The sequence below is a fragment of the Eulemur rufifrons genome, unplaced genomic scaffold (assembly GCF_041146395.1).
Source record: "Eulemur rufifrons isolate Redbay unplaced genomic scaffold, OSU_ERuf_1 scaffold_33, whole genome shotgun sequence".
Lineage (NCBI taxonomy): Eukaryota > Metazoa > Chordata > Mammalia > Primates > Lemuridae > Eulemur > Eulemur rufifrons.
The window spans coordinates 3,187,027-3,199,185 of record NW_027182816.1 but is presented as its reverse complement, the minus strand read 5'-3'; positions in this window follow the sequence as shown (position 1 = coordinate 3,199,185).

Below are 12,159 nucleotides of genomic sequence, written 5' to 3'. Positions count from 1 at the left end.
GAAAGCAACTATGGAGTGATGTTTGTATGCCTACTAAACGATAGTTTGGAGGATGTTCGAGAGTCATATCTGGAAAGCTTACAGTCATTTAGAGAAAGCAACTCTCTGGGGATGGTTCGTAGGCCTGCTAAACTCTATTTTCAATGAAGTGTTAGAATCATATACAGGAACGCTTACATTCACTCAGAGAAAGCAACGTTGGGGTGGCCGTTTTTGAGCATACTAAACTCTACTTTGGAAGAGGTACGAGAGACATAAATACGAACGCTTACATTAACACAGAGAAAGCAAATACGGGGTGCTGTAGTGCAGGCATGCTAAACTATAGATTGGAAGAAGTTCGAAAGCTGACAGTCACTTAGAGAAAGCAACTCTTGGCGGGTGATTTTTAGGTCGGCTAAATTGTATTTTGAAAGACGTACCAGAGTCATATACAAACGCTTACATTCATGCAGAGAAAGAAACTATGGGGTGATGTGTTGTGGGGATGCTAAATTGCAGTTTGGAAGGTGTTCGAGAGTGTTATATAGGATAGCTTACAGTCACCTAGAGAAAGCAACACTCGGGACAGCTTTACAAGCCTCTAAACACTAATTAGCAGCAATTGTGAGAGTCAAACATGGGAACGCTTACATTCCCTCAGAGAACGCAACGTTTGGGTGGTGGTTTGTAAGCATTCTAAACTGTATTTTGGAGGAAGTAGGAGAGTCATATATACGAATGCTTACATTCACGCAGAGAAAGCAACTCTGTGATCGTATTTTGTTGGCATGCTAAACTGTGGTTTGGAAGAAGTTCGAGAGCCTTATATAGGAAAGATTACAGTGACACAGAGAAAACAACTCTCTGTAGTTTGTTGGTAGGTCTGCTAAACTGTAATTTGGATGAAGTGTGAGAACGCTTGCATTCACTCAGAGAAAGAACTTTGTCGTGGTGGTTTGTAGGAATAACAACTGTAGTTCGAAGAAGTAGGAGAGTCATATATGAACGGTTACATTCACACAGAGAAAGCAACTGTGGGGTGGCGTATGTAATCATCATAATCTGTAGTTTGGAGGAAGTTCGAGAGTCATATCTGGGGAAAATTAGAGTCATTTAGAGAAAGGAACCATCGGGGGCTGGTGTGTAGGTCTGCTAAATTCTATTTTGGAAAAAGAGTGAGAGTCATAGATGGGAACGCTTATGTTGCCTCACAGAAATCAACGATGGGGCGCTGTATTGTTGGCATGCTAAACTGTAGTTTGGAAGAAGTTCGAGAGTCTTATATAGGAAAGTTTACAGTCACCTAGAGAAAGCAACTCACAGGAGGTGGTTTGTAGGCCGCTAAACTCTAATTTGGATGAAGTGAAAGAGGCATACATGGATACGCTTCATTCACTCAGAGAAAGGTAAATTGGGGTGCCGGTTTGTAGGTATACTAACTCCAGTTTGGAAGAAGTACTAGAGTGATATATATGAACGCTTATATGGACGCAGAGAAAGCAACTATGGGGTGGTGTTTTGTAGGCCTGCTAAAATATAGTTTGGAAGAAGTTCAAAAGCAGACAGTCATTTAGAGAAAGCAACTCTTGGTGGTGGATTTTTAGGTCTGCTAAATTGTATTTTGAAAGAAGTACCAGTGTCATATATTCAAACGCTTACATTCATGCAGAGAAAGGAACTGTGGGGTGGTGTTTTCTAGGCGTGCTAAACTCTAGTTTGGACGAAGTTTGAGAATCACATATAAGAAAGCTTAGAGTCGCTTAAAGCAAATCTCTGGGTGTGGAATGTAGGCGTGCTAAACTCTATTTTGGTTTCGGAGTGAGAGTCATATATGGGAAGGCTTACATTCACTCAGAGAAAGCAACGATGGTGTGGTGGTTTGTAGGCATACTGAACTCTAGTTTGGAAGAAGTAGGAGAATGATATATGGGAACGCTTACATTCATGCAGAGAAAGCAATTATGGGGTAGCTTTTTTGTAGCCATGCAAATCTCTATTTTGCAAGAAGTTAAAGAGAAATATATAGGAAAGCGTACCGTCATTTATAGAAACCAACTTTTGGGGGATGGTTTGTAGGCCTGCAAAACTCTACTTTGGAAGAAGGGGGAGAATCATATGGGGGACTGGGTACATTCACTCGGAGAAATCAACGATGGGGTTGTGGTTTGTAGGCATACTAAACTCTAGTTTGGAAGAAGGACGAGAATCATATATAGGAACGCTTACATTCATGCAGAGAAAGCAACTATGGAGTGATGTTTGTATGCCTACTAAACGATAGTTTGGAGGATGCTCGAGAGTCATATCTGGAAAGCTTACAGTCATTTAGAGAAAGCAACTCTCTGGGGGTGGTTCGTAGGCCTGCTAAACTCTATTTTCAATGAAGTGTTAGAATCATATACAGGAACGCTTGCATTCACTCAGAGAAAGAACGTTGTCGTGATGGTTTGTAGGAATAAATGCTGTAGTTCAAAAGAAGTAGGAGAGTCATATATGAACGGTTACATTCACGAAGAGAAAGCAACTGTGGGGTGGCCTATGTAATCATCATAATCTAGTTTGGAGGAAGCTCGAGAGTCATATGTGGGAAAAATTAGAGTCACCTAGAGAATTGGAACCATCGGGTGTTGTGTAGGTCTGCTAAATTCTATTTTGGAAGAAGAGTGAGAGTCATATATGGGAATGCTTATGTTCACTCAGAGAAATCAACGATGGTGCGCTGTATTGTTGGCATGCTAAACTGTAGTTTGGAAGAAGTTCGAGAGTCTTATATAGGAAAGTTTATAGTCACCTAGAGAAAGCAACTCACAGGAGGTGGTTTGTGGGCCGCTAAACTCTAATTTGGATGAAGTGAAAGAGGCATACATGGATACGCTTCATTCACTCAGAGAAAGGTAAATTTGGGTGCCGGTTTGTAGGTATACTAACTCCAGTTTGGAAGAAGTACGAGAGTCATATATATGAACGCTTATATGGACGCAGAGAAAGCAACTATGGGGTGGTGTTTTGTAGGCATGATAAAATATAATTTGGAAGAAGTTCGAAAGCTGACAGTGACAGAGAATGCAACTCTCGGCGGTTGGTTTTGAGGTGTGCTAAATTGTATTTTGAAAGAAGTACCAGAGTCATATATAAAATCTGTTACATTTATGCTGAGAAAAACTATGTGGTGATGTTTTGTTGGCGTGCTGAAATGTAGTTTCGAAAAAGTTCGACAGTCTTTTATAGGAAAGCTTACAGTCCGCTAGAGGAAGCAACTTTTGAGAGATTGTTTGTAAGCCTGCTAAACTCTACCTTGCACCATTTGTGACTGTCATACATGGGAACGCTAACATTCTCTCAGAGAACTTAACTTTTGGGTGGTTGTTTGTAAGCATACTAAACTGTATTTTGGAAGAAGTAGCAGAGTCATATATGTGAGTGCTTACATTCACGCAGAGAGGGCAACTATGGGGTGGTGTTTTGTAGGCATGCAAATCTCTAGTTGCAAAGAAGTTAAGAGTAATAGGAAAGCTTACAGTCTCACAGAGAAAGCAACCCTTGGGGGCCGGTTTGTAGTTCTGCTAAATTCTATTTTGGATGAAGTGTGAATCATAAACAGGAATGCTAACATTCACTCAGAGAAAGCAGGGTTGCGGTGGTGTGTTTAGTCACACTAAACTGGAGTTTGGAGGAAGTACGAGAATAAAAGAATGCTTACATTCACTCAGAAAAAGCAACGTTGGGGAGGTGGTTGGTAGGTGTACTATACTTTGGAAGAAGTACGAGCGTGATGCATAGGAACGCTTACATTCACGCAAACTATGGGGTGGCCTTTTGTTGGCATGCTAAATTATGTTCCAAAGTCATATATAGGAAAGCTTATAGTGAGAGAAAGCAACTCTCGGGCGGGGTTTTGTAGGTCCGGCAAATTGCATTTTGAAAGCAGTCCGAGACTCATATAAGGGAAGGCCTATATCCACTCAGAGAAAGCAATGTTAGGCTGGTGGTTTGTAGGCATACTAAACTGTATTTTGGAACTCGTATGTATGACTCTCACACTTGATCCAAATTAGAGTTCACCAGGCCTATAAACCACATCCTGAGAGTTGCTTTCTCTAGGTGAATGTAAGCTTTCCTATGTAAAACTCTCGAACTTCTTCCAAACTAAAGTTTAGCATGCCAACAATACACCACCGCATCGTTGCTTTCTCTGAGTGAACATAAGAATTCCCTTATATGAATCACTTTTTCCAAAATAGAATTTAGCAGACCTACAAACCAGTCCCCGATGGTTGATTTAGCTATGTGACTGTAATTTTCCCCAGATATGACTCTCAAACTTCCTCCAAAGTATAGATTAACATGCGTACATACACCACCCAACAGTTTCTTTCTCTGCGTGAATGTAACTGTTCATATATATGACTCTCCTACTTCTTCCGACCTACAGTTATTATGCCTACAAACCACCACCCAAACGTTGTGTTCTCTCCGTGAATGTAAGCGTTCCCATATTTGACTCTCACAATTGCTGCTAATTAGTATTTAGAGGCTTGCAAAGCTGTCCCGAGTGTTGTTTTCTCTAGGTGACTGTAAGCTATCCTATATAACGCTCTGGAACTCCTTTCAAACTGCAGTTTAGCATGCCAACAACACGTCACCCCATAGTTTCTTTCTCTGCATGAATGTAAGCGTTTGTATATATGACTCTGGTACGTCTTTCAAAATACAATTTAGCAGACCTAAAAATCACCCGCCAAGAGTTGCTTTCTCTAAGTGACTGTCAGCTTTCGAACTTCTTCCAATCTATAGTTTAGCATGCCTGCACTACAGCACCCCGTATTTGCTTTCTCTGTGTTAATGTAAGCGTTCGTATTTATGTCTCTCGTACCTCTTCCAAAGTAGAGTTTAGTATGCTCAAAAACGGCCACCCCAACGTTGCTTTCTCTGAGTGAATGTAAGCGTTCCTGCATATGATTCTAACACTTCATTGAAAATAGAGTTTAGCAGGCCTACGAACCATCCCCAGAGAGTTGCTTTCTCTAAATGACTGTAAGCTTTCCAGATATGACTCTCGAACATCCTCCAAACTATCGTTTAGTAGGCATACAAACATCACTCCATAGTTGCTTTCTCTGCATGAATGTAAGCGTTCCTATATATGATTCTCGTCCTTCTTCCAAACTAGAGTTTAGTATGCCTACAAACCACAACCCCATCGTTGATTTCTCCGAGTGAATGTACCCAGTCCCCCATATGATTCTCCCCCTTCTTCCAAAGTAGAGTTTTGCAGGCCTACAAACCATCCCCCGAAAGTTGGTTTCTATAAATGACGGTACGCTTTCCTATATATTACTCTTTAACTTCTTGCAAAATAGAGATTTGCATGGCTACAAAAAAGCCACCCCATAATTGCTTTCTCTGCATGAATGTAAGCGTTCCCATATATCATTCTCCTACTTCTTCCAAACTAGAGTTCAGTATGCCTACAAACCACCACACCATCGTTGCTTTCTCTGAGTGAATGTAAGCCTTCCCATATATGACTCTCACTCTGAAACCAAAATAGAGTTTGGCACGCCTACATTCCACACCCAGAGATTTGCTTTAGCGACTCTAAGCTTTCTTATATGTGATTCTCAAACTTCGTCCAAACTAGAGTTTAGCATGCCTAGAAAACACCACCCCACAGTTGCTTTCTCTGCATGAATGTAAGCGTTTGTATATATGACTCTGGTACTTCTTTCAAAATACAATTTAGCACACCGAAAAATCAACCGCCGAGAGTTGCTTTCTCTAAGTGACTGTTTTCGAACTTCTTCCAAATTATATTTTAGCATGCCTACAAAACACCACCCCATAGTTGCTTTCTCTGCATCAATATAAGCGTTCATATATATGCCTCTCTCACTTCATCTAAATTAGAGTTTAGCAGGCCTACAAACAACACCCCGTGAGTTGCTTTCTCTAGGTGACTGTAAACTTTCCTATATAAGAATCTCCAACTTCTTTCAAACTACACCATGCCAACAAAACACCACACCGTGGTTGCTTTCTCTGAGTGAACATAAGCGTTCCCATATATGACTCACACTCTGTTTCCCAAATAGAATTTAGCAGATCTACAAACCAGCCCAAGATGGTTCCTTTCTCTAAGTGACTGTAATTTTCCCCAGATATGACTCTCGCACTTCCTCCAAACTACAGATTAACATGCATACATCGCCACCCCACAGTTGCGTTCTCTGCGTGAATGTAACGGTTCATATATATGACTCTCCTACTTCTTCCCAACTACAGTTATTATGCCTTCAAACCATCACGATGTTTCCTTCTCTGAGTGAATGAATGCAAGCGTTCTCACATTTCATCCAAGTTAGAGTTTAGCAGGCCTACCAATAAACTTCCAAGAGTTGTTTTCTCTGTGTCACTGTAATCTTTCCTATATAAGACTCTCGAACTTCTTCCAAACCACAGTTTAGCATGCCAACAAAATACGACCCCAGAGTTGCTTTCTCTGCCTGAATGTAAGCGTTCATATACATGACTCTCGTACTTCCTCCAAAATACAGTTTAGAATGCCTACAAACCACCACCCAAACGTTGCGTTCTCTGAATGAATGAAAGCATTCCCATGTTTGACTCTCACAATTGATGCAAAGTAGAGTTTAGCAGGCCAAGAAAGGCTCTCCCGAGAGTTGCTTTCTCTAGGTGACTGTAAGCTTTCCTAAATAAGACTCTCCAACTTCTTCCAAACTACAGGTTAACATGCCCACAAAACATCACCCCATGGTTTTTTCTTTGCATCAATGTAAGCATTAGTATATATGACTCTGGTACTTCTTTCAAAATACAATTTAGCAGACCTAAAAATCACCCACCAAGAGTTGCTTTCTCTAAGTGACTGTTCAGGTTTAGAACTTCTTCCAAACTATAGCATGCTTACAAAACACCACCCCGTAGTTGCTTTCTCTGTGTGAATGTAAGCGTTCCCAAATATCATTCTCGTACTTCTTCCAAACTATTTAGTATGCCTACAAAAACCACCCCAGTGTTGTTTCTCTGAGGGAATGTAAGCGGTCCCATGTTTGACTCTCACACTTCATCCAAATTAGAGTTTAGCATGTGTACAAAAAAATCTCCCGAGAGTTGCTTTCCCTAGGTGACGGTAATCTTTCCTGTATAAGGTTCTCCAACTTCTTCCAAACTGCAGTTTAGCATGCCTACAAAACCTGACGCCATAAGTGCTTTCTCTGCGTGAATGTAAGTGTTCCTATATAGGACTCTTGTACTTCTTCCAAACTACAGTTTAGTATGCCCTACAAACCACCACCCAAACGTTGTTTTCTCTGAGTGAATGTAAGCGTTCCCATATATGACTCTCACACTTCAACCAAAATAACTCTATTTCAACCAAAATAACTCTACATTCCACACCCAGAGAGTTGCTTTCTCTACGTGACTGTAAACTTTCCTATATATGACTCTCAAACTTCGTCCAAACTAGAGTTTTGCAAGCCTACAAAACACCACCCCATAGTTGCATTCGGTGCCGGAATGTAAGCGGTTCTACATGTGATTCTCTTGCTTCTTCCAAATTACAGGTTAGTATGCCTAGGAACCACAACCACAACGTTGCTTTCACTGAGTTCCCATATATTATTCTAACACTTCATTGAAAATAGAGTTTAGCAGGCCTACGAAACACCCCCGAGAGTTGCTTTCTCTAAGTGACTGTAAGCTTCCCAGATATGGCTCTCGAACTTCCTCCAAACTATATTTTAGTAGGCATACAAACATCACTCCATAGTTGCTTTCTCTGCGTGAAGGTAAGCTTTCCTATATACGATTCTCGTACTTCTTCCAAACTAGAGTTGACTATGCCTACAAATCACAATCCCATCGTTGATTTCTCTGAGTGAATGCACGCGGTCCCCAATATGACTCTCCCCCACTTCCAAACTGGAGTTTTGCAGGTGTACAAAACATCCCCCGAGAGTTGGTTTCTATGACTATACCCTTTCCTATATATTACTCCTTAACTTCTTCCAAACTAGAGATTAGCATGGCTACAAAAACGCCACCCCATAATTGCTTTCTCTACGTGAATGTAAGCGTTCCCATATATCATTCTCCTACTTCTTCCAAACTAGAGTTTAGTATGCCTACAAACCACCACGCCGTCTTAAACCAAAATAGAGTTTAGCAGGCCTACATTCCACACCCAGAGATTTGCTTTCTCTAAGTGACTCTAAGCTTTCTTATATGTGATTCTCAAACTTCGTCCAAACTAGAGTTTAGCATGCCTATAAGACACCACCCCATAGTTACTTTCAGTGCGTCAAAATGTATGTGTTCCTATATGTGATTCTCATGCTTCTTCCAAACTGCAGTTTAGTAAGCCTACAAACAACCCCATCGTTGCTTTCTCTGAGTTAATGTAAGCGTTCTCATATATGATTCTCACACTTCAACTAAAACAGGGTTTTGCAGGCCTACAAACAACCCGCCAAGACTTGCTTTATCAAAGTGGCTGTTACCTTTCCTATATAGGACTCTGGAACTTCTCCCAAGCTAGACTTTAACATGTCTACCTGACACTACTCCGTAGTTGCTCTCGCTGTGTGAATTTAAGCGTTCCTATATATGAGTCTTGTACTTCTTCCTAACTAGCATCTGGCATGGCAAAATAACACTCCCCCATAGTTGCTTTCTTTGAGTCAATGTAAACATTCTTATATATGTCTCTCGCACTTCTTCCAAACTAGAGTTGAATAAGTCTACAAACCAATCCCCGACAGCTGTTTTCTCTCAACGAATTTAAGCGTTCCTTATATATGACTATGGCACTTCCTCCAAACTAGAGTTTAGCAAGCCTACACTCCACCCCTGTTCGTTGCTTTCTCTAAGTTACTGTAAGCTTTCCTATACATGGCTCTCGAAATTTTCCAAACTAGAGTTAGCATGCCTACTATACACCTACACATAATTGCTTTGTCTGAGTGAATATAAGCCTTCCTATACATGACTGTCGCACTTTTTCCAAATTAGAGTGTAGCCAGCCTGGAAAGCACCCCTTATAGTTGCTTTCATTGAGTGAATGTTAACATTCCTATGTATGACTCTCGCAACTTTTCCAATCTAAGATTTTAGCAATGCTACAAATCCCCCGCCGAGAGTTCCTATACATAACTGTCCTCTTTTTCCAAGCTAGAGTTTAGGAAGCCTAGAATCCGTCCCCCCGTAGACGCTTTATGTGAACGTAAGCGTTCCTATATATGACTCTCGCCTTCCTCCAAACTAGAGCTTAGCAAGCCTACAAACCAACTCCCTATAATTGCTTTCTCTGAAAGAATGATATCGTTCCTATATAAGACTCTCGAACTTCTTCCAAACCAGAGTTTAACAAGCCAAAAAAGCACCCCCCATAGATGCTTCCTCTAACTCAAAGCTAATATTCCTATATATGATTCAGCTTCTTCATCCAAACTAGAGTAAGGCAAGCCTACAAATCACACACCAATAGTTGCTTTCTATAAGTAAATGTAAGCATCCCTATATATGACTATAGTAATTCTTCCAAACTGGAGTTTAGCAAGCCTACAGACCCCAGGACTCCACTCCATAGTACCCTGGGCATTGGCGCCTGCCTGTCATGCAGGACATAGGGGCGGACGCTCATCTCAGACACTGCATTGGTGGATTGTAGGCTTTTTTAAGTTTTTGAATTGCAAAAGTCTGAGAATTGGAATTCGGTTTAGGGTAAGGTTAGGTGTTAGGGACTAGGATTAGGTTTAGGGGTTAGGATTTTAGGTTAGAATTAGGGTTAGGATTACTGTTAGGGTTAGAGATTAGGATTATGTTTAGTGGTTGGGTTTAGGTTTAGGATGAGAGGCAAGAGTAAGGGTCAGGGATTAGGGTTACTATTAGGAGTTAGATTCAGGGCTTACGAAGGGTTTGGTTTAGTGATAGGGTTCGGGCTTACGTTTAACGGTGTGTGTTAGGGCACGGGTCCTGTCTAACGTACGAGGCACTGTGGGTGTGGAGCAAGGCTGCGTCCCCACTTCATCGTACCCTGGGTGTTTGGCATCAACTGTCACGCAGGACAAAGGCAGAGGCTCATCTCACGCATGGTTAGGATTAAGGTTTAAGGTTAGGGTCAGGGTTGAGGGTTAGCGTGAGGGTTAACAGAGTCAGGGTAGCGGGTTAGGGATAGGGTTAGTGTTAAGGGATACGGGTAGGTTTAGGGTTCAGGGTTAGAGTTAGCATTAGGGCTTAAGGTTAGGATTAGGCGGTAGGTTAGATTTAGGGTTAGATCTAGGCGTTAGGGTAAGGGCTAGCGTTAGGGTTAAGAGATAGGTTAGGTTGAATGCTTAGGATTAGGATTAGGGTTTGGGGTTAAAGTAAGTGTTAGGGGTTAGGTTTAAGGATCAAAGGTTAGGGTTATTTTTAGCTGTAGTGTTAGGGTTAGGGATAAGGGATCCCATTAGCATTAAGGGTCTTCCTTCCTGTAGGGTTAAGGGTTAGGCTTAGAGTTAAAGGTTAATGTTAGGGTCAGTGTTAAGATTTAGGGTGAGGGTTAACGGTCAGGGAAAAGGTTAAGCGTTAGGGTTAGGGATTAGTGATTAGGGTTTTTGGTTAGTGTTAGGGTTAGCGGTTAGGAGTTAGTGTATTATGAAGGGGTATGGTTAGAATTAGGATTGGGGTTAGAGTTAGGGTGAGTTATAGGGGTTAGGTTTAGGGGTTAGTTTTAGGGTAAAAGGATAGGATTAGGGTTACGGGTTGGGCTTAGGTTTAGGGTTAAAGTTTACTGCTAGGGTTAGGGATAGGGTTCAAGGTTAGCTTTAGGGGTTATTGTTAGGGTTACGTGTTAGGTTAGTGTCAGGGTTAGGTCTAGTCCTGAGGGTAAGGTTTAGGGTTAGCTTTAAGAGCTAGGGTTAGGTTTAATGGTTAGGATTAGGATTAGGGTTAAGGGTTAGGGTAAGGCTTAGGGGTTAGGGTGAAGGGTTAGGGTTTTTGTTAGGCATAGTGTTGGGGTTAGAAGTAAGGGTTACTGTCAGTGTTAGGGTTGTAGGTAGGGTTACGGTTAGGGTTAGCGGTTTAGAATTAGGGTTAGGGATTAGGTGTCACAGTGATGACTAGGAGATAGGGTTAGAATTATGGGATAGGGGTTGTTCTCAGGAAATGGGTTATGCATTAACGTTAGGATAAGAGGTGAAAGTTAGGCGCACGGTGAGGTTTACGTGTTAAGGGGAGAAATAGGAACAGGGTTGGGTGTTATGTTCAGGGTTAGGGTTATCTGTTAAAGGTATTGTTTATGTTTAGCGCACGGGCCCTGTCTGCAGTAGGCGGGCGGGGGGAGTTTAGGGGGCTGGGATTGTACCCGGGAACCCACTCTATCATACTCTGTGTATGGGCCCGTGGGTTTCATGCAGGACACAGTGGTAGAGCCTCCTTTCACGCATGGCATGGGAGGATTGCAGGCTTTCTAAACTCTAAGAAAGCAAGAAGTCTGAGAATTAGATTTAGGGTTAGGATTCTGGTTAGGGTTAAGGATGAAGTTTAGTGTTAGGGTGAGGGCTTAGGGTTAGGGAATAGGATTAGGGTTAAAGGTTACTCTTAGGTTTAACGGTTACACTTTGGTTTAGGGTTGAGGTTTACGGTTAGGGTTAAGATGAAGGGTTAGGGTTTGGTACAGGGTTAGGGTTAAGTGTTAGGTTTAGGGTTGAAGATTAGGATTAGGGTTAGGATTAAAGGTTAGCGTGAGAGTTAACGCTTAGGGTTAAGGTTAAGAGTTAGGGTTTAGGGTTAAGGTTAGGGTTAGTTTTAGGGTTAGAGTTATGTGCTATGGTTTGTGTTAGAGGTTAGGGTTAGGTTTACTGGTCACGGTTAGGGTTACGTTTAGGGGTTAGCATTAGGTTTAGGGTTAGGGTTAGGGTTAAGGGATAGGATTAGGGTTAAGTGTTGGGCTTAGGGTTAGGGTTTAGTGTTAGGGTTAGCATTAAGGATTAGGGTTAGGGTCAGGGTTAAATGCTTGGGTGCGGGTAATGGTTAGGGTCAGGGTTAAGGTTCACGGATAGGGTTAGTGTTAAGGGTTACGGGTAGGTTTAGGGTTCAGGGTTAGTGTTAGCATTAGGGCTTAAGGTTAGGATTAGGCGGTAGGTTAGATTTAGGGTTAGATCTAGGCGTTAGGGT